Source organism: Myxocyprinus asiaticus, chromosome 37 (assembly GCF_019703515.2).
Source record: "Myxocyprinus asiaticus isolate MX2 ecotype Aquarium Trade chromosome 37, UBuf_Myxa_2, whole genome shotgun sequence".
Classification (NCBI taxonomy): Eukaryota; Metazoa; Chordata; class Actinopteri; order Cypriniformes; family Catostomidae; genus Myxocyprinus; species Myxocyprinus asiaticus.
Window position 1 is genome coordinate 11,204,440 of NC_059380.1, and position 26,706 is coordinate 11,231,145.

General features: G+C 37.0%; 1 pseudogene; it reads right to left on the reverse strand.

Annotated features, from left to right (window-relative positions):
- Window positions 1-10,212: 10,212 nt before the first annotated feature.
- Window positions 10,213-14,630, reverse strand: LOC127428288 (lumican-like; annotated as a pseudogene).
- Between the last annotated feature and the right edge of the window lie 12,076 nt (window positions 14,631-26,706).

The following is a 26,706-nucleotide window of genomic DNA, read 5'->3' on the forward strand; positions in this document are numbered from 1 at the left end:
TCACATGGGGTAACCTCCTCATGGTCACTATAATGTGTGGTTCTTGCTCTCAGTGGCCCACGTGGTGAGTTGTGCGTGGATGCCACGGAGAATAGCGTGGGCCTCCACACACGCTACATCTCCGCAGTAATGCGCTCAACAAGCCACATGATAAGATGCGCGGATTGACGGTCTCAGACGCGAAGGCAACTGAGATTTGTCCTCCGCCTCCCGGATTGAGGCGAGTCACTACGCCACCACGAGGACTTAGAGCACATTGAGAATTGGGCAGTGTTTAATGCAGTATCCTTTTTTTTTTTTTTTTTTTTTTTTTTATTCCTGAAATTTCACGCGATAGGAGAAAGGTGTTCAGAGTTGTTCCTGGCAGGCTACTTAGCCTTACAGGCTCCGATTAGGGTGGGGGTGGGGTTAGGGCATCTGCCGCCTGCCAGGAACAAACCCAGGCACTTTTGTACAATGAAACTACAAAATGTCTTTCTTACCTGTTGCTGGTTACTTCCCTCGTTTGATGAATCCTCAAGCTGTCACTTCACTCTCACCGATTTTCTCTCCCACTTTTATTTCTTCTCTCTCTTTCCCCCTCTTGCCTCCGTACTTTCCTTGTTCTCCACTGCCATGCAGGCTGCCTATTGGGTCTTTCCCTCTTTTCCTTCTGAAGGTCAACAGTGCTGCCTCCCTGCCCCGCCTTTGGGGAAAGGTCCAAATGATATCGAAATGTCCATCCCTCAACTACGGGACCTGCTCTCATCACTCCTCCTCTGTATACACTGATGCATGTAAATCAAATCAAATCAAATCACTTTTATTGTCACACAATGATATACATATACATACGATAAGTGCAATAGTGTGTAAAATTCTTGGGTGCAGTTCCGAGCAACATAGCAGTCGTGACAGTGATGAGACATTTACAATAAACATCAGATTTACACGACACAATTTAAAATCTAATATACACATAATTACACACAACACAATACACAAATAATAACATACAATGTACATTATACAATACACACAATATAGAATACACATTATACAATAAAAAATAGTATATATAGTATATATAAAATGTACAGTAGGTTGTATTGTACTGTATTGACATTCAGGCTGTCGACTGATAGTCAGTTGCCAGTGTGTTGTTAAGAGAGAATATAATTTATGACAGTCCAGTGTGAGATATAAGATTAATAAAGTGCAGCGCTGATGTATATTGATCGTGAGAGATCAAGAGTTCAAAAGTCTGATTGCTTGGAGGAAGAAGCTGTCATGAAGTCGACTGGTGCGGGTCCTGATGCTGCGATACCGCCTGCCTGATGGTAGCAGTGAGAGCAGCCAATGGCTCGGGTGGCTGGAGTCTCTGATGATCCTTCGAGATTTTTTTTACACACCGCCTGGTATATATGTCCTGGAGGGAGGGAAGCTCACCTCCGATGATGTGTCTGGCAGTTCGCACCACCCTTTGCAGTGCTTTGCGGTTGTGGGTGGTGCTATTGCCGTACCAGGCGGAGATGCAGCCAGTCAGGATGCTCTCTACAGTGCTGGTGTAGAACCATGTGAGGATGTGGCGGTTCATTCCAAACTTCCTCAGCCATCTCAGGAAGAAGAGGTGCTGATGAGCCTTCTTCACAATGGCCTCAATGTGGACAGACCATGTGAGTTCCTCAGTAATGTGGACACCGAGGAACTTGAAGCTGCTCCATTGATGGTGATGAGGCTGTGTTCTCTTTCTCTTTACCTGAAGTCCACCACAAGCTCCTTTGTCTTTCTGACGTTGAGGGAGAGGTTGTGCTCCTGACACCAGCGTGTCAGAGTGTGCACCTCCTCTCTGTAGGCTGTTTCATCATTGTCAGTGATCAGACCTACCACCGTCGTATCATCAGCAAACTTAATGATGTCATTGGAGCTATGTGTTGCCACACAGTCATGTGTGTACAGGGAATACAGGAGTGGGCTGAGAACACAGCCCTGTGGGGCTCCAGTGGGTTTATATCCAAGTGTGGACCAGAGGACAAGAGGATCAGGGGGAAGGAATGGAGGGAGAATCAGAACTCTGCTGGTCTTATATAGTATAGCTCTGTTCAGCGCTGTCCACTGCCTGATCATAAGAATCTTGGGATTGTTAACCAGACTTGATTAACTATCCCAAGATGGGCCAGTGTTAGCCACTTTTCAGGAGGTACTCGCTTGACTCAACTGCACATCCTAACACAGAAACTGATTGTGTGAAGCAGTGCATACTATTCAATGCCCGGGCATAATAAACACGAGAGTGGATTCACTGTACGGTGAGTGAAGACTTCATCCGCAAGCGGGCGAGTGATACGGGCAAGCTGATGTATCTTTTCGCATAGCACGACAAAATGTCCACTGATTTTATGGCATGTACACATACAGTATACTTGTATCAGAGATTAATAATACCTGTTAAAAATGTGTCAAATTAACTATCTAAAAAAAAAAAAAAAAAAAAAAAAAAAACTGTATATTTTAAATGTACACATTTAAATAATTAAAATAAATGATGACTAACCAATTTCTTGCAAGTTCTTTGAGACAAAGTATAAAGTAAATACATTTATGATTTTTTTAATGTTTGTTGTAATGTATCATGTATTTAATTATTTATTTACGATTAATCGTGACTAATCACAGAAAAATGTGCAATTAATTAGTTTACATTTTTTAATTGATTCACAGCCCTACAGATTTTTTTTTTTTTTTTTTGGGTGAACTGTTCCTGTTGCTTTATCTGAAGTTAAAGAAATGTTTTCATGAGAGTTCCCCTAGGTTCTATCTACTTTTGTGATCCTAACTGCACTAGGTTTTTTAATGCAAACTTGCTTTCTCTTGCTCTGTCTCTTCTGTACTCTCTATGAATGTTTGTTTCTTGTGAAGTTTGAGCTGCAGCTGCAAAACCGTGATGATGAGAATATTTGCTTACTCCCAAAGAAAGCTATTTTTCTGCTGCACACATATGCACACATACACGTACAGTACTTGCACATTCACATAAGGCCAAACCCAACCCAGTCCTTATAATATAAACTTAAGTGGATTAAACATCTGGCTTAATGACATCTGTGATAAATGATGTTTTAGAACAAGCCTTAGAGTTGCAGTTACGTATTTTGAATTGACTGTTCACTGTTGTCATCCTTGGAGTTGTCCCAGTGTTTCAACTCTCTGATAAATGCCTTGTGCTTATTTGGAATTGAAAGATCTGCAGTTGTGGTCAGCCTTATGGAACCTCAGCTTTCTCAGTCGTCAGTGGTATACCCTTATTGTTGATCAGCTCTGACATGTGAAGTAATGTTTCTGGTTCTGATCCAGTTCTGTTGTAGAGAGATCATTTTCATATGCTGAGATCTTTTGTTAGGGAGTTTCCATTCCATTTCCTCCTTTTCATCTTCAAATCAAAACTCACTAGAGATCAAAATCAACTCCTTATAATGCTATTCAGGCACTAGCTGGATTCGATCAAATAACATTACAGCAGTGTATTCATTGATGTATGCATGTACTGTATATACAGTATGCTTTTTTATTAATTACATGCCAGCCCAAGGAGGAGGGCTTCCCCAGCTGAGTCTTGGTTCCTCCCAAGATTTCGTCCTCATCTGCGTAAACATCTTGGCAAGTTTATACAGTAAATTGATCTTGCTGTTTACTGTATATGAGTCATTGTAACATTAATTTGGATATATTATGAGATCATTTAGGGGTCAATGACATGATTGACGCACCTTTTTTTTTTTTTTTTTTTTTTTTTTCCAGATCTATTAAATTATTCAAAAGTACATAAGAAGTACAACTCACACAAAACAATGACTTGAATACACCTCTTTTATGATGAACATGTTTTCATTTACTGATTTTTTATGTTTTTTTTTTTTTCAAAAGTCAAAAATGTGTTTAAAAGCTGAAATCCTTGAAAAAAAGAAATGTTGGCATGAGTAGTGCAGAAAAATCTTTTATTTATATTTCGGTAACACTTTACAATAAAGTGCGATTTATTAACATTAGTTAATGCATTAGGCATCATTAACTGACAATGAACAATATATTTATTACAGCATTTATTAAGCTTTGCTAGCTAATAAAATTACAATTGTTCATTGTTAGTTCATATTATTTCATATTGCATTAACTAAAGTTAACAAATACAACTTTAGATTTGAAAAATGTATTAATTTATGTCATAATTAACATTAACAAACATTAATATATGCTTCATTAATATAGTTCATGTTAATTAATGTTGTTAACTAATGTTAACAAATGGCAGTTTATTGTAAAGTGTTACCAATATTTATTTTTTAAAAAGCTGCGAAACAATGTTTTTTTTTTTTTTTTTTTTTGGAAATATGACTGATATTTGATTTTTCTTTTTTTTTTGTCCACCAAATTAAAGTCATAATTGATGTAACCAATATATAGGTAGCCATTTTGTTAGTTATTTTGACAAAAACCATAACACAGAAAAGACCCCTTTAGACTCATAAGAATGAGTGTGAAGTTTTAAAAATCAATATCTGTTATTTTGACATTTTTATGTGTAAAGGCACATCTTTTTCAGGTTATGTGGTGTAACCCTGAGAAATTTTCTTGATATTCTTAACTTCATGATATTTGTAAAACATATTTTTTTACTTTGAAAAATGTGTTTGAAAACTTTTTTAAATTGAAGATTAAGTTGAAGTAAATTTTTCAACTATTTTTTCTTCTTCTTTTCTTTGTTTTTTTGTAGAAAATGCTATAAATGTTTTTTCAAAAATGTATGAAACCAAATTGTACACAAAGATTATGTTTCTACGAACATTTAACAAGATTTTAAAAAAACATTCTCACTTTTTTCACCTCGGACAACCTTATTTGTCAGTGATCAGGATTTTGTCATGATTTTTTATTTGGCACAACAACACGTCTCTGCAAGAAATATATTAATTAAGCCAGCATCAGTGTGAACTATTCATTACTGACAGAGGCAAACCCAAAGTTTGATGATAATTAGAAGTAAATGGCTGGAAAGTGCACAACTGTAGACCCTTTTGGTAATGACAACACAGGAAATGTCTTTCCTTCCTCTTACAACAATGACAAATTTATTTCCATATCAAGCTTTATTACCCACTTATTTAAGATTTATGGCTACAATAATGGTTTGGCACATTGTGAAAACAACCATGGGTCATACTGTATGGATGGTACAGGGTTGAAATGACCCTGACCAAGAATTTAAAAGAAGAGTCACTGTTTTTCTTCTTGTATTGCTAAGATGTGATAGATTTATTTTGGCATGTGTTTGACAGATGATATTAGTGTGCCTCTGATGTGTGCAGTCTTGCCATCTGGGTTGTTTTTATTGTGTGTGTGTGTGCACAAAGACAGACAAAAACGATTGGCAGATGTGCGTACCCAGACGCACAGTATGTGTGGATATGATGGTTTTGTCTACCCTACAGATATGACAAATTATAGACATCTCCCTGTACAGACCAGAGCAGTGGTTATACTACAGTAGTGTTAACCCTCGGGAGAGTGGGGTAGATAGGCTGAGATCATTATTTATGATAAACAAGCTCATATTGCATGACTGGTCACTCCTAATTTTTGCTCTGTCTAATGAATCCATTCAGGGATTCATGAAGTAGGGCTGCACGATTAAGACCAAATTGTCGATTATTTCCCTTGATATTGTCTCGAAAGATCTGTCATCTAGATTTTTCTATTAATGTGCAGCCCTAGCATGTACTATATCTTCCTTTACATATTGTGTAAGCTTTTTTATGTGCCTTGTTTAGGGGTGTTTCTTCAACTGCAGGCACATTTAAGTCACATGGGCAATTTTTATTGGAACCAACAGACTTTTTTCCCTGACACCCTGATTTTTTTAAGATGTTGTAGCCTGGTTGAATAAAGCCTCTTTTTTCATACCATGTGAGTGCCTTTATTTCAAAAACTTTCTTTATTTCAAAAACGTTCTTCTCTTGGAAACTTTTAACATGCCTTCATCATGTATTTTTGGCATTTAGGTATTTTTACACAGACTGTTTAATACTGCTCATAAATGCATTTACACAGCAAAGTTGCATAAACAATGTTATGAGATAAATGTTTTAAATATAAAATTATAAATATAGAAAGGCTGCTCTGATGCTGTATTTCATTTATACAGAACCAAAGCAGCATCATAATATATTAGCTCTGAAATAAGTCCAATATAAAGTTGTTGTTTATATATATATATATATATATATATATATATATATATATATATATATATATATATATATATATATATATATAAACATTTAAAATGTAATTTCCACCACCAGAATTTCCACAGAATGTTCTCAAATAAGATAAATTTGAGATGTGTTGGAACTGACATTTGTTGGCAAAATGGCAAAAAATGGAATGTAATTCTCCTGTGGATATGTATAATCTCTGTCGGACATTATTAGTAGACATTATATAAACTAGTAAGAGTAATGGACATTTTTATTTTACAGAAAGTGAGTTTATTTTTCTGTAAAAGTCCACAGTTCCAAATGTGCCCATAGTTGAAGGAACACACATACAATACAACTATGTGTTCACCAGAAAACTTGTTTAATATCTGTTTGAACTGTTGGTACAGTATAACTGTATTCCGTTTTTTAAATTCTATTAAATCATGCTTAACAAACCATCCACCCTTACACCCTCTTATTTTGCCATCCAGAATGAAATCATGAGTTTCAGATCAGAAGCAGATGCTTAGTGATTTGTCAAAAGCATCTTCACCACCCAGTTTTTCCCTCTGTGTTTGAATTAATGAAATGCTAAGCACCAGACTTTTAATTCAGCTGTGGCCACCTAAAGCACTATGCTGATCTCTCTAGTGGAGGTCTGGTTGATGTAATCAGACTGAATTTCATTAAGCACTTTTTTCATTGCTAACCAAGCTCTTTCTCCTACCCAGAGGGTCTGTTACAAATAACCACCATGACTTGGTAAATCCACTGGGTACAGTATATAAAAATCAGCAAAAAAAACCAAAAAAAAACAAACAAAAAAAATATTCTTGTTATATTCTGCTGGGTTTCTGTAATCACTCTTAAAGAGTTAATCCAGCAGTTTCTCGGGGATGTCGTCCAAGTAATTAAAGCTATGAACTCATTACCTGGCTCAGTCTTAATATAATTTTGAAATTGCAGCGGGGTCATGGCATGTAGATTGGGCATATGTTAATACATTATTGAAGGTGATATTGAATTTAGAGATTATTACACAGTAGTTATTGTCTCAAAAGTAAGTAGGAGGTAATGAGAAACAGCTTCTATGTTTTGTAAGTCTTTCCATTTTGCTCCCTAATATTTTTATACGTAACGGGGAATGTTATATGCTCCAGTTGGACCTGTGTTTCCAGAGCTCTGTTTCTGTGTGGGACAGCCTCTTCCGTCAGAAGTGATATGAATCTCTTATGTCTTGCTAATGACTCTACCACAACAAAGCTATATACAGCATTTTCCCATTTCCCATGGTTCGCTTAAAAAAAAAAAAAAACTGTCTTGCCTGTTTATGTATTTTATTCTTAAACCTTCCAGCAATATATTCACTGGCCCCATAAAGTATTTGGACACTTAAGTCACACTTGAGAATGTTTAAATGACATTGCATTAGATACAGTGATATGGGACATCTTGCAAAAAAATAATAAAGGATTCTAGACTATTTCTCAGAACTAACATCACTTTCCTTCGCCATTTTCCATTTACTTTGAAACAATTGGTGTCAAGATTTTTTTTTTTTTTTTGAAGATTTAGTCTTATATTTGTTTTTAAACAATGTAACTATTGTTATATAATTTAATAAGTTTGTAACAAACTTCTTTTTGTGAAATGTTTGGCTTGAAAAGCATGTTAGTGCTTTATTTATTTAAAATAAATGCCACTTGGTTCAAACTTTTGTAATATAATGCAAACACACTCATACATTTTGAGTGTGGCTTGAATGTATTTGGGCCACTGTATATGAAAATGTGTTCCAACAGTATTGTTGGTCCCAATATAAGATGTTCCAACTAAAACAATAGGAACAAAAAATTATGATCAGATAAGTTATAAATCCACTTGCATTTTGATATATTTGTTTAGTTCATCGACAGCTTGAAAGTGTCTATGGATGGTATTGTTTTGGCTTGAGATGAATATGCATGAATGTAGTAATGGTGAAGCCTTTCTATCTGGGATCGTCTGTGTGCTTCAGGTTCATATAGAACCCGCAGTGACTCAAAGTTTGCGGGCTCTTTCTGTTTTCATGGTTTTGCTGATGGGGAATGCAGAACCAAAACCAATCCACAACTGCTGCTCTACATTTGCAGAACTTTCAGTGAGTAGCCTTGATCAGGTATCTTGAACACATGGCCCATTAACATCTTTTAGATTTAGAAGAGATGTTTCTTTGAGACTGGTTGCTCACTGAAGCTAAGCAGGGTTGAGCCTGACCAGTAACTGGATGGAAGACCTCCTGGGGAAAACTAAGTTTGCTGCTGGAAGAAGTGTTAGGGAGGCCAGCAGGGGGTGTTCACCCTGCAGTCTGTGTGGGTCCTAATGCCCGGGTATAGTGACGGGGACACAATACTGTAAAAAGGCACCGTCTTTCAGATGAGACGTTAAACCGAGGTCCTGACTCTCTGTGGTCATAAAAATTCCCAGGGCACTTCTCGTAAAAAGAGTAGGTGGATGCTGCACACTGGTGGAGTTTGAGGAGAGTTCCCTGTTCACTGTGTAAAGCATTTTGAGTGTAGTGTCCGAAAAAGCACTATATAAATGCATCATTCATTCATTCATTTGGACTGATGGATCAAAAATTAAAAAAAATGTTTTTTTTTTTTTTTTTTAAATGTTACTGTATGTGATCCATCCAACACTGGATTTATGAATTGGGCATAAATTAAGAAATATTTCAGCTACTGGTTTTATTTTGTTTTATTTAGGCATAACTGTGTTTCACAAATTCACTTTTCATTATGTTGGTCAGTTGGACTGAATTAGCTCTTCTCTTGAAGACACTGTGGTTGATTTCACTCTCCTAGACTTTTTAGTCTAGTGGGATCCTAAGGATGGACATATAAGCAGAGAGAGGGAAAGTAATCTTGAAATTCAGAAATCAGATGCATTTAATTGAAAAATTGAAAGTTTTTTAACATTTTAATCCTATATGAGTGATTAAAAGAGGATGACGGAAAAAGGAAAGATTGTCTCTCTCAGTCATCTATCCATAACCTTGCACTATTCTTCCATTGTGGTATTTCAAAAGCAGATTAGGTGATTATTTTTTTAGTAAGCATGCTTAATAAAAGTGTGTATTGTTTTTGATGTTGTCATATTTTCTCCTATCCTAGCTTAATATACAAAACAACCAATTGCGTGAGTTTAAGGCGGGACTGTTTTTAAAGACAAATGGCATACAGTGGGAGTGTTTGGAAAACCAATATTTTTGCAATTTAGTTTGGTTCTACTAGAGGTAGAGAAATTATACACTTCCCCTTTAAATGCCCATGTTTTAAGTGTCAAGGTCTGAATTAAATAAGCTACTAAATAAAATACCTCTCTTACATATTTATTGCATTGAATGGGCCATTGTAGGAGAACTGCATGTAAATTGAAATAAGCTGGTACAGAGGAAAATATGGATCAACTAAATTGCTGATGGAGCACAAAAGAAAATAATAACACTGTCAGTATTAAAACTTGATATAAAGAAGCTTATTATTTTAATTGCAATTTGAGAAGTTTGATGTTAAGACAAGCAGTTGAGAAAAACAAAGTATATATTATATCATAATATAACAGAGAGGTCCCCTGGATATGGAACATCAATTTATTTTCCAGACCAATCCAGCTTAAAGCCACTTAGGTGACAAAGAGCCTAATATCTGCATGTTTAACAGTTAACCTACTTTTTAGTACCTAGTACTCCTTAGAAGTACAAAGCTGCTGAAATACAAAGTGTGAAAAAAGACGACAGGGTGCAATAACTGAGACTTGCATTGTGTAGTATGTCAAAACAAAATATGGCTGTCCATATACAGTACATTCAGAGCATAAAAAAAGTTCATACTGTAAACGGTAGACCATTTACCACATGCTTATTCAAAACATTAGCACCTTGAATATTGATTTTTTTTTCTAATGCAATCTAAATATACATGCTTTTTGTATTGCATATTATTGCATGCTATCTCAAAGCACATAAAAAGGCATAGGCCTAAAACTTTGAGCTGGTTTAATAAGATCAAATATAAATGTTATGAAGGACTCGTAGACAGAACACCCAATCAGGAGGCAGCTTGTGATACTCCATTTTATTACCATCCAGCCTCAGTACCTTCATACGCGAATATGATGTGGGTCCCACTGCCCTGCAGAAACTGCTCACCTTGAACTCTGGATGACACAAAAGCAGATCTGTTTTTATGTGACTTGATTTGTTGCATGTACCTGTAGCAATTCTTAGGCTTTGATGTAAACATTTATATATAGGAATATTCCGGGTACAATACAAGTTAAGTTCAACTGACAGCATTTGTGGCATAATATTGATTACCACAAAAATGCACACCTCCTTTTCTTTAAAAAAACAAAAAAGCGAAAGTCTGGGTTACAGTGAGGCACTTAGAATGGAAGTGAATGGGTGCTAATTTTCTTACGCTTAAATAGTCTTTTTTCAAAAGTATAACCACAAGACATAAACGATATGATTTAAGTGTGATAAAATCACTTACTAACCTTTTCTGTGTAAAGTTATAGCCAATTTTACAACTACGTTGCCATGATGATGTAATGTCAATAAACCCTTAAACCCTAAAATGACTGTAAAAATGTCAATTTAAAAAACTTTACAGCTCAAAAAATACATGAGTTTTAACAGAAGGATTAATATGTGCTTTTATGAAATTATAAGCTTCACATTTTTGCCTTTAAACCCTCCAAAAATTGGCCACATTTACTTCCATTGTAAATGCCTCACTGTAACCTTGATTTTTGCTTTTTTTTTTTTTTTTTTTTTTTAAAGAAAAGGAGGGACGAGTCGAAATTAATTTTTGTTGTAATCAACATTATGCCACACATGCTGTCGATTGAGCTTAACTTGTATTGAACCGGGAATATTCCTTTAAAGAAATATAGGCCTTGAAAAAAAAGTCATTTGATATGTGCTGCCCCAACTTGCTGTTACAATAGGAAATACACAGGAAAAAAATGCACTTGTCAAGCTATTTCATGGGGTCTTTAATATGATGTTATTTCAGAAAATTTGAAAAAGGATCAATCTGTACTCGCCCAGTAAAATTAGCCCTCTTAAACAGGAGTTGCATTCCCATACTGTGAAAATAAGTTACAGGTGCATTCAGCCATAAATGATAACACAAGATGATAACATTTGTCAGTTTAATTCAACCTGTTTTAGACACTGATGTTATGCTCTGGGCTGCTAAAACTTGGCATGTGGTATTAGCTTTGGAATGACTTACATATGTTACAGAGCTTCCTCGGCGGTTAGGGACTGTACCCCATGTTGCTCAAGGCAGGTCTGTCTCTGCAAATAGGGAACTATAAGTTTACTTGGAAAAAAATTAGACCAGCTAAGACCAGCAGCTTAGGCTGAGGATCTATTTGAAAAACAGGCATGTCTCCACCCTCAAACATTTTCCTGCCTTTTGAGTGGGGCTATAGTCAAAACATTCTCTATTACATTATTTCTGTCTGTTTTCTATAGGTTAGCTGAACAGGGTGACAGGTTGTTAAAACTTTCCCTAACCTGCTCTTGCACACCAATATAACACTAATCTGTTTCTCAATAGAGGCTTTTTAAAGGTTAGAATATTATATTTCACTCAGATGCTCTAGCACTGCAGATGAGCTGGTAAACCAGTATTCATGGCATGAGGTTTTGCTGTATGGTTCAAAAACAGTAAATCATGACCATTGTCTAAAACAATAAATGTTTGCTGAAATCCTCGCAGTCAACCAGTGTCTTGTAACTGAGCCTGGTGCACTCCAGAGGAGGAGGGGGAGAGAACAGAGAGTGCTGTTAACACATGTGGATTCCTTCTGGAGTGTTCACAGATGTTCCCAAACCTTCTTTCGTCCCTCCCCTTTCCTCACTCTATCACCCTCTCTCTCCTTCTTCAGCTAACCTAATTTTTTCTTGCTATAGTCGTCCTGTCTCTTCAGACTGAGTGTCTGTCTGCAAACACACTGTGACAAACACTTTGGACAGTGAGAAAGGGAGGAAAGGAAACTGAGAGAGGAGGGGAAGTTTGTTGTTTTTCTTATAAATCCTGTCACATTTTCCGTAATTTTCCTCATGGCTAGACTTGGTCTGAATGTTGATTCTCCCATGACAAGGTTTATTTCTTGAGTCTGAAAGAACATGTCTTTTTCTAGAAAACTGTTGATCAGGACACAAACATTGAAGCAGTTCCCGGTCAAGTGTTTGGCCTGCCTAGAGCTTTGTGTTTAGAAACATTTCTTGAGCTGATATTTATAATATTTTTTATTTATGCCTTTTGATAATGTTCGAATTCATATGGCTTATTACAGTTAAAGAGCCAAGAGCAATGAGTGTGTGCTCCCTTTTGTCTAACCCCAATGTTGGTAATTAAATTAGCATAATGTTTATTCAGGACTTTATTAGCTCCAGCAGAATAGTCTTGCCTTAATTACACAATAACTCAGCATGAAGCAATCTGAACTGCTTAAATTTTCTTCTAAACTTAATTTTTCTGTGTCAAGTTGAAATGCAACAAGTGTCATAGTCCTGTTTTCGTAGTGCTACAGGACCAACCTCCAGTGCTCTTGTTTATGTAACATATAAATCTTATATCAGCTTACCTTGGATGTGGTTAACCTCCAGATAAAGGTACTGAAGGGTAATGGGAACTGTTGGGATTTCTGTCAGCTGGTTATAGGAAAGGTCCAGTTCTACCAGTGATGTGAGGTTAAAGGCTTCAGGGTCCAACCCTACATTCGTCAATTTGTTGTGTCCGAGCCGTAGATAACGGAGTCCATTAAAACCCTGAAGACTGCTTTCAGTTAGGCCAGTCAGAGAGTTGTTCGAGAGGTAAAGCTGCTGGACAGATGGGGGCAGATATCTGGGGAAAGTGTCCAGGATGTTGTGACTGAGATCAAGTAAGTTGAGAGCTACAAGACCTGGTGAAGAACATGACAGATATACTTAACAGTTAGTTTACAGAATAGCTTTGAGTATAATGCTGTTAATAAACTGTTTTGAGATGATTAATCCTTTAAAACATGTGTTGGTAACCTAAAAAAAGATTCTTGAAGAATGTAATAATAAGTTAACCCTGCTTAGAGTAACATGAATTCCCATACCTTTGAAGTCACCATCTTCAATAGTTTTCAGACGATTGCCTTGCAATAGAAGTAACGTTAGGCTCTCAAGATTTTGGAAAGCACTGGGAGAAATCTTTGCAATGTGATTATATGCAAGTCACAGCTGTTTAAGGCCACTGGGAAGTCCGGCTGGCACCTCTGTCAGGTTATTATTGTTTATGAAGAGATTTACCAAGAAGGTCAGATTGGAGAACAGCGCATTATCGAGATGCTCACTCAGTAGCTGGTTGTGATCCAAGAGCAACCAGCGCAAGTTGGTGGCATTGGCAAATGCTCTGGAAACGAGGGAAATTATATCATTACCTTGGAGGAAAAGGTACTGTATATGGGGTGGAAGGCCAACGGGAAGCTGATCAAGGCCCCTGTGGTCACAGTAGAGGGCTGTGGGCCACTGGATCGGGCAGTTGCAGTCTAAGGGACAACTTTGTGCACTAACAGCTCGAAACCAACCAGGGTCCATCCGATCTTTTAAAGTCAACACACTTGGTTCTCCCAAAAATCGGTTGATCCAGAGTGGTACACCTCCGTAGTCTAAGTCTACCATGGAGGCCCAAGTCGGTCCAAACACAGAGAGTAACAGGAGAATTGGCCTGATATCCATTCGCCTTCCTGCCTAAATGAAACAGAAACAAATTCTAATGACACTTTGAACCCCTGATAGAATTCATTATTGAAACTGCACAGGAAGCTTCTTTTCTTCTAGCTGTGATAAATAAAAGCCTGCACACATGCTGTTTAGAGAATGCCAAAACACAGAGGGAAATAATCTTTGTCAGTGTAAATTACACACAACTGCAGTAATTCCCAGCATACCTTTTCCATTCTTGCTTATTTTATCAAGTAATAATAGTTTTTGGTGTTGAAGATAATTTAAATTTTACACTTGCACATTTGTTGCACTTATAGTGTTATGCAACCTCTCTATTTCATTTACTGTACAGCTGAAGTTCTTAAATAAAATACTTTAAAGAGTCTTGAATCTTGATGAGTCTTAATGTAAGAGGCTAAACTGCTGAAACAATACTACTTTTTTACTAAATTTACTTCCCAGTAAATTTTTTCCCACTCTCTTTTTTGTCACAATGAAAACACACAAGCATTACATCATCTTCTGAAGTAAGAGGAATGTGCATACCTTTCTCCCCTCGCCCCCAGCTAGTTTTAGAAGAGCCTTTGAAGTGGTAGATTTGTTAAGATGATCCCTGTAGCAGTTTACACAGGACACTGCATTGCATCTGTGCAGATAACCTGAAGAGTTTTACCCAGCTACTGAAACATTCCACACTCTGCGATGTCCAAGGCCCCAATGTTTTTCATCTTTCCTTCAATATGGTTCCTTGCACTTTTTTTCCCAACCTGTCTCAGAAGCCTATGGTTGGAGTCTAACCACTGCACAACATTTGTTGGAAATGTGTGCTGGCAAAATAAAAAGGACAATCTTTACAGAGAATGCTGTTTTGATTTAAGCACCTCATAGAATTTCCTAGAAATGCTGTAGATAATGTAATTTTTTTTTTTTCTCTACAAAGTTTGACATGTATAATGTACAATTGATTTAGACTCAGAATCATATGGGGAGACTGGGCTAGTTGACACATGGGGTAGTTGTGACAAGGGCTATCTCAGTAACTAGATTAAGAATCAAAAGTCTGATTTTGCAAATGTGCATTTTCTCCTAGTTCAAAACCCTCTTAAATTAGAATATTTTTTGTGAATCCCATCCTCCCAAAGTAAATTTTCACAATCATCATATTTTGTTATGGCTGGTAAATAAGCAAACATAATCAAACCATACTGGCAAACATTAAGGCAAGGGTCCAATATATTATGATGGCAGATTTTTACCGAAAGTGTAAATGCGTTCTTCGGAAAAGGTATATTAAATTAAATTCAATTTGGGGCATGTCGTCACGTGTCTTATAAATGACATAAATTTGTTCAATTTAGAAGTTACAAAATTTTTTTTTTTTTACCAAAACCATTTGATATATTTTTGTATGTTACCTATTCCATTTATTTTGCTTTATAATTTTCACTTTAAAAACAAGTCTGTAATAGACTGTTTAATGCTGGCATAGATTTAAAGACAAGTGTAGATTTTGTTTTAGTGGTGGAAATGTGGTGACGTGGTGTTACGTTCATGTGAAACCTACACCCCGCTCGTGGGGCAAGTTGTCACAAAAGGTCAACGTGTGTTTTAAGAACTGTATCTTTTTTCCTAATATATATATATATATATATATATATATATATATACATATATATTTTTTTTTTTTTTTTTTTTTTTTTGCCAAGACTTTAATGTGTGTGTCTATGCAGAAACTGACTTTCAAAAATAAACCTAGAGTACCCTGAAAAAAATTTCACTGGAGGAAAAAGTGTGACAACTATCCCTGATCTCGCCTACTTGTGCTTATGCTTATGGTTATTCTTACACAAACCATCTACTGTAACATAAACTCCCTGAGGCCATTGACTGATGAACTGTAATCATACATATCATTGTGCCTGTGAGATAGGAGAGTATATTTGAAGGCACTATATTTACTCTGTGAAAACAAGTCCTGCACAGCAGTCAATTCTGGAACATCTAACAGAGAGAGAGAGAGAGAGAGAGAGAGAGAGAGAGAGAGAGAGAGAGAGAGAGAGAGAGAGAGAGAGAATGCTTACAGTTACACATCTGGAGGGGGCCTGGGGAGCCAAACAGACCCTGATAGTCTGAGTGTGTGAGTGCGAGAGAGAGAGAGAGAGAGAGAGAGAGAGAGAGAGAGAGAGAGAATAGTTTAGTCAAGATAGGTTTAGTCCAAACACTTCAAAGCTCTTCCATAGGGATGACACAATGTTTTGGTCTATGAAGGTCTGAAAAGTCAGAGTGCCCTCTAGCATTCAAATGAACCATTACACTTATATCATAATTATTGTTATTTATGGTTTTTCAAATAATGTGATATTTTTAATGCACTACATTGAAAGTGATATAACCTTTTATTATTATTATTATTATTATTATTATTATTATTATTATTATTATTTTACTTTTAAAATACTTTGTCCTATCCCAACCTAATATATAGAAAATAATTATAAGTGATAAGCTTGATTGCCCCAAAAAGTGGCGCTATCAAAACATTGCTCTGTTTGTCTGAGCATCCCAACCAGCCTAGCAACACAGTAATATTGGCGCAACCATTGGTGTGATTTTAGGGCCAATGGCAGATGGGTAAGTGTTCAGGCAACCTGTTTGAAAACAGTCATTATTTTTAAAATTCAGCTTGGAGATGCTCGTGGCACAGAAATGTCACACTTTTTTTTACTTTTAAAGGTAAAGTGTGTAATGTCTATGCCAATATGTTGAGTTGGGCTAGTTGGGATGCTGTTGGAGCAATGTTTTCATGACGCCACAGTGTTTACAGTTTCTGGAGGAATCAACCTATGAATGGCTCCTTTAATAATTTTTTTTTAGCAGCGAATCCTTTGTTTCATAACCATGCAGGTAACTGTTTTGTCCTGGGAGCCTTTACCCCTAGGGCATATCCAGAGTTTGAAACCTCTTCACTGAGTACTTTGAACCCTTTTTGAAGGCTAGACTTTTTTAAAAAAAATTTTATAAACCCTGACTTAACTCTGAAAGTGTGTTTTCTGAATGGGGCATTTATGTTATTCTGTTACTTGAACCAGTAGTCTGCCAGTGGCTGCTGAATTTCTTTTCCACATGAACAGAGGAAACGAAGGACCTTCCAGTGTTTTTTTAAGGATTTTACTTTGTAAATGTGCAGACAGTGCAGCCTGACCACAAAAAAAAAAAAAAAAAAACTTTGCTTACCACCCTGAAACAGCAAAAACAACACTTTTGGAATGGTTAGTTTTGTTATCAAAATTAACATCATAGAACATTCAATTTATTACCATAACTGGAGTGTTTGGAATTAAGCAACAAAGTCTTGCTACCCTGCTGAAAAAAAATTCAGCTTAAAGATGCAATACTGCTAGCAACATTTAAGAAAGAACGGGCCAAAAAGGTGTGTGTGGTGGCTGGAAACAGCTGGCCAATGCAAAGTTTTAGAAAAACTTCATACAGGTTGGTAAACACCTTACTGTCAACATCATCTGTGTGTACTACTTTGCCGCCTACATTTATTACTGGTTTATTTCTGTCTAAATAAGTCAACTTGAACACACTGGAGTGCAGAGTTGTCAAGCTGGTGAAAATATACCTACATCTGTACAAACGTTCATTTAGAGACATTTTCCAAGACCATGACGTGATTACATTTTTTTTTTTTTTTAGATTAGTCAACAATAAGAACCAAATATACCCAAGTACTTTTAAGTGCTGATTCAATCTGTTGTTTGATATGCTGCTTTGTGAGCCATTTACACCTCTATTCAATATCCCTTATATGTTTGTTACCTGTTTGTATGACCCTTTTATACAGTTATATTTGCAGTAGTAATCATGTAAAAATAAAGAAGGATAAAAGCCTTTACAAAGTACAATTATAGAGGGTAAGCGCTTCATATTATGGCTATGTTTAGCGTGCTAGTGTTAGCATTAGCACCATGAATGCAGAATGTAAACATGGCAAATTACACATTATTTACTGCATATTAAGCTATTTTAAATCATCACTGAGTGGTTAAAACAGCTTCTTTTACTGATTTAATATATTCTACTAGTGTTAAAAGTTTGAAGGTTGATGGATTTACAGACACTGCAGTAAGAAAAACAGCCAGCTAACTAGAGAGAGAGAAAGAGAAAGAGAGAGAGAGCAATTTAAAGCAGATTATAAGCATTACATTGGCCTGTTTGAACATCCTTCAATGTAAGTTTATGGGATTTTTCCAATTTTTGCTCATAGGCTGTACAAAAACTGTAATTCTGATCAGTTAGAAAAGGCATAGCACACTATTCCAGAACAGTCTCAAAGTGCCGACTTTGGCTGATGTATGATAGAGGAGTTAGAGATGGAAATTTGGTCTTGGTTTAGGCAAAAAAAAACCCTAACCAGAGTTTATAGAATAACATTATGTAACGGTACTGTAGGCCCCAGTGGTGTGGTCAGTGTCTGAATATTTGTAAACAACACACCGTTGCTCAGCTGTTTCGACCTTCTTTCTAGCCCTTTGTGAAAAAATAAGAACTTTGCCGTGAGGGTATCAGAGCCTTAAAAAAGTCTATGGTCTCCCCGCTTGGCTAAAGCTGATTAAGCTGGTCTGTTTTGATGGTTTTAGAGGGGTTTTAGGCACTTTTCAGTTGGTCAAACTGGGGGTTAAACCAGCTAAAGGCCAGCTTGGCTAGGCTGGGTGACCAGCGAGCCAACCTTAGGCTGGTTAAAGCTGTTTTTTTCAGCAAGTTAAACGCATGTTCTCCTCAACCTCTAGTACTGTACCTCTTCAGTACTGTTCATGTCTCTTTCACAGAAGGTCTGCTTACAACTTCCAATCAATACACAAAATCTGTGTACACATTTCAATGCTTTATGACACTTACAGGCCAGACAAAATACTGCTTACATGCAGGCGGTTTGTGTTTGCATTTTATGAGTATGCTTCAGTCGTGTGTGCTTGTCTCTCTTGGCAAGCTATGACTAAGCTCTTTGAGGCGATTTTGTGGTTTGTTGACCGCTATGGCAAAGGCATGCCGAACCACGGGCACATGACTGAGCAGGATTTTAGATGTGTAGAAATAATGATCAGCTCATCCTGCAAAGAGCAAATGTACCTTTGTTGTCTTACATGTCTAATGCATTCAAACACATAATCAGGTACTGATTCTAAATGATTTATAAGAAGATTGAGGAAAAGGAACTTGTATGTCACAGACAAGCCTTGTTTGAAGGATCTAGACTGCATATATCACTGTGAAGCTTTGTAGTACCATTAAGCCTGTAGATTAATTCCAGACTATGTGCTCAGTATTTCCTATTGAGATCATCTAGCTCTGAATATGATTAAGGTCTTGGCTGCAGAGTCACATGCCTTTTCCTAAAATGATGACTAGAGGGAGCTGTATCACAAACTATCAACACTACACAAAGAAGGTAATCACAATGATTACTCGTTTGTGTTTGCATTATCAAAAATAATAATAATATGTGAGTTGAAATCATACTCATCAAAATAGTTTGACTAATCCCACATTACAACACTTTAGGGTTAGTCAGAATGATGTCCATGTTCATTTATTATCTGTAGGACTCTAGTTTCACTACAAAAGTTTAGGCACACCTACTGTCTTTTTTTTTTTTCATTTAAATTTTAGAAAGTAGTAAAGTTATCAAAACTATCAAATAACACAACTGGAAGTATGGTACTTATGTAGTGGGGGAAAAAAAGAAAAAAAATGATATAGTCTTTTTATAGTTTTATATAGTTTTGATATAGTCTCTTAGTTTACTCTTTTCAAAGAAGCCACACTTTTTCTAGATTTCAGCTCTGCACACTCTTGGCATTGTCTCAAGCAACTTCATAAGGTGCATCCTGATGCTTTTTTAAAGCTGAATATGTAACTTTTTCAGTGTTAAAATAATTTCTGCTATCATATGCAGACAATATAAGTAAGCTGTTTGTTCAGCAACTGCTAGTTATGACCAGAACATTGAAGAGTTGGTCGAATGAGGCAAATAATGCATTAAGAGACTGTTTTGGAATTACGGACTGGAATGTTCTCTGTGATTCTCATGGAGACAATATCGATGAGCTCACTCAATGTGTCAAAGTATATATAAAGTTCTGTGTGGACAGTATTTTGCCAACAAAGACTGTGCGCTGCTTCCCAAATAATAAGCCATGGGTCACCAGTGAACTTAAGGCCCTTTTGAATTAGAAGAAATAAGCCTTTAGAGCAGGTGATAAGGAGGCGCAGAGAAGGGTGCAGAGGGAGCTTAAGGTGAGAGTAAAAGAGGGAAAACTAGAGGACAGGCTTCAGAACAACAATGTGAAAGAGGTGTGGAATGGAATGAGAAAGATTTCTGGATATAAGGTGTTAAGCAACCAGCCACAAGAACAGGGTCTGGACAGAGCCAATGAGCTGAATAAGCTTTTTTAATCGGTTCAGCTCTGATACATCAATTGGCTCTGTACCAACCACGCTGTTACCATCAACTATTCCACTTGCAATACCACCTCCCTCCCCTACTCAAATATTGACATCACACTTACCAATACAATCCATTCATTCCCCCACTCCCCACTCTCCTTGTGGCCTGTGTATTACAACTGACCAAGTGGAGAGGGAATTGAGGAGGCTCCATGCTGGGAAGGCAGCCGGCCCTGATGGCATAAGCTCAAGGGTCTTTGATGTATGTGCAGAACAGCTGAGTGGAGTGGTACTGTGGATGTTTAATATGAGCTTGAGTCTGGGAAAGGTTCGGGTCCTCTGGGAAACTTCCTGTGTGGTGCCAGTGCCAAAAATTGGGAACTGTAAAGATCTGAATGACTTCAGACCAGTGGCGTTGACATCACATCTGATGAAGACACTGGAGAGGATAGTCTTGCCCCACCTTAAATCCTAGGTTGGCACTTTATTAGATCCCCTGCAGTTTGCCTACCAGTCACAAGTAGGAGTGGAGGATGCCATCATCTACCTCCTACACAAGGCTTATCTACAGGCAGTATGTGCGTCTACAGAACTGTATTTCAGATCTGACAGTCAGCAATATAGATGTGCCACAGGGGACTGTTTTGGCACATTTCTATTCACTTTTTACACCTCTGATTTCAAATATGACACGGAGGCATGCTACCTCCAGAAATTTTCTGATGACTCTGTGGTCATGGGGTGTATTAGTGAAGGAAAGGTTGAGGAATACAGGAGCCTGGTGGAGAACTTTTTGGACTGGTATGATCTGAACCATCTCCAGCTTAACACCAATAAAACCAAAGAGATGGTGGTTGATTTCAGACCTATAAATATCTTGGAGTGCACTTGGACAATAAGTTGAGTTGGGCCACCAACACGGATACTGTTTATAAAAAAGGCCAGAGCCGACTCTATTTTTTGAGGAGGCTGAGATCTTTTGGAGTTCAAGGGGTAATGCTCCATTCCTTTCTATGAGTCTGTGGTGGCAGCATTACTGTTTTATGCTGTTGTGTGTTGGGGGAGCGGCATTAAGGCCGGTGACTTGAACAGACTGAACAAACTGATAAGGAAAGCCACCTTTCTTTTGGGGATGAGTCTTGACCCCCTAGATGTGGTAATGGAGAGAAGAAAGACTTTAGGTCTTTTATATCTGCAGCAATTAGGATGTACAACAGCACACTGAATTGAAGCATGCACAGTAGAGTATACACATTAAGCATAACTGTGTTTTAATTGTGTATATATTGTATAAATTGTTATGAATGTATCTATATTTTTTACTATTTTAATATATTGGGCTGTATGCATTGATTAGCACTATTATGAGCTGCAAGGTTGTTAAATATATATGGAATGACATTGTGTGTGTGTATGTGTGTGTGCGTGTGTATGTGATGTGTTGTGATTTACAAGCACTGTGATTTTTACAGAAATTAACACTGTCCTCCATGCTTACATAACATTTCTGCCAGTTAAATTTGTAAATTTCTATTATTATTGTTACTGCAGTATGATGATAGTGATTGATTATTTAATTTGTAGTTGTTGTTTTTTTCCATATTTATTATTGTTGCATTTACTATATTGCTATTGTTCTGTTTTGTGGTATCTATGTCTCTGCTGCTGTAATGCCTCAATTTCCCTCCGGGGATGAATAAAATAGTATCGTATCGTATCGTATTGTTAATTTTCTCGAAAACTATAAACACTATGTTTCTGTGGTGCTCTAAAAATGTTATAAGGGCCCATCCAGCCCAACACAACAACATCGACTCAACCAGTGGTCTGATCAACGTCTGATAAACGGCAGGCAGGGGTGTATTCAAAAGTTTGAAAACAATGTTTATTTTTGCAATTCCGTTAGGTGGTGCTAGTGGTGGCAGAAATGACTCATTTCAGCTTTACACTGTCTTGTTCTTATGAATGATTGCCACTTGAAGGCCACTTTTATATTCATTTCCTTCAAACTCATCTAATAAAAATATATATATTTAACAAAATACCAGTGAATAAGTTATATTTTAGTTTTAGTTTCATTTAAATTTGTCCACAAAACTAATTGAAGCAATAGCTTTAATCAAGATATTTAAGACCATGAGAAGAAACTTAAATTCAGTCAAGTGTGTCCAAACGTTTGACTTTTTGTATGTTCAGTTTTTTATACTCTAGGAACCTTCTTTTCTTTCAGTTGTTAGCTAGTTTTTCCTATAGCCCAAGACAATCAGACACCTACAGAATATATGGTCATCATTTCTGCAAAATAACTTCCTTAACGCACTGATCACTAATGATTTCAGTCTTGGTTTGCACACAGAAGCCGATGCTCAAAATAAGTTGAGAAAGCACATCTCAGTGGGATTCGGGTCACCTCTACTGTCTGACCTCTGTGTGCTGAATCACATATCAGCCTAAAATTCAAAGAACTTCAGTCATGGATTGGGAGAGGTCAGCAGGAGTGGGGACACAGACAGAAGGAATTTAAAGTGTTTTCTGATGCTAAGTTCACGTCCGATTAGACCCTGTGTGTTCTGAGCCTAAAGCTTTTTCTACAGACAGGGTAAGAGCTGGTACATGGATAGCTGCAGGTTTCTAATCAGTTTTATGGTCTGTTCTACAATAGTTATAGTTGTATGACTAATGTGACTTCAGAGCAAATGGGTGACTTTTAACTTGGACAGTAACATTTAAACTGCTTAAATCAATGAGATTAAAATTGAAGCTGTAAAACAGAACTGCAAGCTTTAAAAGATAAATGTCAGGCAATGAACATTTACAGTGTATTGAAATTTGTCAGTTACAAAAGCAACTGAAATGAAATACTTTACCACATATGTTATACAGTATACTGATAGGTTTGGTTTTACAGTATATTTTCAGTGTAGTTTTAACCAAAATGTGTGAACTACTCATATCCCAAGCCAATCTCATGCACAGAGTATGTATGGTTAATATCAATGTTGGTTGGTTTGTAAATGTTGGCTCCTTTTCTCCGCCTTTTGGTCTGTGGTGTAAGCTTCTTTTAGATCTTTTTCGAGTCCTCTGTATATACACAAATATGCAAACAGTGATCAGGATTGAAGGCGGGACTTATTGATTTTCAATAAAACTTGAATTTTCTGTCACAGTGCTTAACACAATTTTCGTATTTTCTAGTTTTCATAAATCATAATTATATATTTTTATGTTGGAAAGATTTAAAGTTGTGAAGCAATTTACAGAAGGTGACTGACTTATCCTGTTACGGGTAAAATAAAATACTTGTTTGGTGATTGTTGTTACTACACCAGAATTACTACAGTTATTTCAAGAAACGCCCTAACAAAAAATCTAGAGTCTGGCAAACTTGCCACAGATTTGCCACAAATTTGCCACTCATTATTTTTGCATGCAAATGAGCTCGTCATTCGCCGCAAGTGTTTGCCAGGAGTTTGCAGCTCTTCACTGCAACAAAGTGGTGAACCTGCAACAAAACTTTGGCAACAATGAACAATTTGCTGCAAGTCTGCCGCAAAGGCAAAGCTCATTTGCATGTTAAAATGAACAGTGGCGAATTTGTGTCAAGTTTGCGGTTCGATTTTTGTTAGGGCGGTCACTAATTTAAACATAAGCTAGCATGTATGCCAGCTAGCTAGACAAAGATCAGAGATTCTTTTATTTACGGAAATAAAAACCTCCACGGTTGCGCATTCCAAACAAATGAATGGGAAAACCGTAAATTGACACCTACCTGTCGCAAAATTGTCCATGACTTCTCTTATAAAACAGCAATTTTATCGTAGTAAATTCCACACATAATTCCTTCATTAAGTATTGTTTAGTGTAAAACCTGTTGAAGATTAGCTGAAAGGCGGTCAGTTCATTAAGTGATGAGCTGTTTCCACACAAAAGCAGTTTATTCAGCAAAAGCATCTTCTCCATAAACAGCCATTCAAAAAGAACGGCCTCTTGTCTCCTCGACAGTGTACTACAATAGAATGTCTATGGGACCGCCATGTTATGCTATTTTAGGCTAAGCTTGTTGGCTCCCCTATTAGAAAGGTTATGATAAAGATCTATCAAACAACTGTAGCTAGCCATCTAACCAGGGACTAAAAATGGTTCAAGGAACTAAAACGAAAACTGAAAAACGAATGGAATTTTGAGCAGAACGTAACCGAAAACCGGAACAAAGTGATTTTCAGTTGTTCCGAGTGAAAATGTTGTTTTTAAATGCTATGGTTAATTTTGTTCTGATGATTTTTTTATGAAACTAAAGGCCAAAGGGTTCATGTTGCCCAAAAAAATTAAACATGCTTTGATCCTGAAAGGAAACTGCCGCATCACACATTTCTTTGCCTAATTCCACATTGTGGATGTGGCATTCTCTGAATGAAGACCTTTTTAACAACTATGTATAATTACTACATATACATGCATGGCTAATCCATATAAAAGGAAAACATTATTGGAGGTAAAAAGTAAATTTTTTAGTTGTGTCCAAGTCTTCACTGAATTATTGTTAGATATGATACATTAATACAGACTTGGTGTTGCTGGGATTTGACGCAGAAGCAGATCTGTAAATAAAATTATACTTAAACTGTTAATTAACTGCTTAATTAATCCACCACACAGAAGAAAAAAAAAAAAAAAAAAAATATATTATATTCGCTTAATTTGGTGAGGCAAATGGCTTGTTTTGGGCTTGTTTTTCCAGACCATGTTGCTTGTTTCTCTTGCAAGATCTGGCAATACTACAATTGGTATTTCACCCACCCCTTAGCATTGTCATTTTTAAAAGAACATTATTATCCGTTCTTTTATTTTGTTCTAACCAGTAAACTTTTGGAAAGGAGACTGTGGAACTTCTGAACCAGAACTAACAAATACAGTTTTTGCTCAGAACGAGCTAAAATAAAAAACATTTCGTTTTTAGTCCCCGCATCTGACCACATTATTTTGAATAAATACAGTACCTTTAGACAAAGCTTACAAATCTTTTATAAAATTGTACTTAATTAATAACTAATCTTCTCACCCCCACTCATCTTAAATAAAATAAAATCTCTCTAAAAACTTAAACTGGATGGCAGGTCATAGCTTATGATTGCGAAAATGTTTGTTGAGCAAGATTTTGTTTTTACTATAAAGATTTCACAATATGATTTTTACTCTAATCACTACATTTAAGCAATCTAGATAAAATAATTAGCTAAATTACATACATTATTAGAGTCAGCTCACTATACTACCCATCCACACCTATGGTTTTTCATGTAGGCTACTTCACCCTCTGGTCTCCTTCAAAAAATAAACAAACAGTAGAAGATTCCTCAAGACCTGTGGCTGTGATGGTAGCTTTATTTCAGGCCTGGAGCAGTCAGAACCTGAAGCTGGCTTTGTTGAGTTCATAGCACACCACAGATCTGCTTACCTAAAACCAGCTGCCTGTGACCAGGCATAAAAGGTCACTTATGGGGCTTTTCCACTGCACGGTACAGCTCGACTCGACTCGACTCTGCTCGCTTTTTGGGGGTTTTCCACTGTGGATAGTACCTGGTACCTGGTACTTTTTTAGTACCACCTCCGTCGAGATTCCAAGCGAGCCGAGCCGGTACTAAATGTGACATCAAAACCCTGCAGATCACTGATTGGTCAGAGAGAATCGTCACTACCTGCGTCACTGGATTTGTGACACGGGACATCAACCCACTAGTTTTAAAGTTAGCAACAGCGATAGCAATTTCATTTTATACATGCGACTTTCGAAATGTAAAAAGAAATAGCTGTGCGCAAAACCATGGCGTGGTCAATAAATGAGGTGCAGACGTTCCTCTCGTTAGCGACGAACAAAACGACGCGAAACGGAAAAGTCTTTCAGGAAGTGTCTGAGCTGTTGGCCGCACACGGCTACCACCTGGCCTAACAACAGTGTAGGGAAAAGTTAAAAAAACTTAAAAGTGACTACAGAACCATCAAGCACCACAACAGCCGGAGTGGTTCAAACAGAAGAGAGTGGAAGTGGTTCGACCAAATGGACGCTATCTATGGCAATAGACCGGCGAGCAATGGGAGGGAGAGTGTCCTGGACTCGGCCACGGCGTTGTTGGAGTCCACGATGGAGGAAAGTACGTTTTGTTAAGTTAACTCTATATTCTGCTTGAAAGCTTCACTTTATTTAGTTGACCAGCTACTGGAAAGCTTGCTTCTAAAACAACCAGGCCAATTTAACTGTTACAC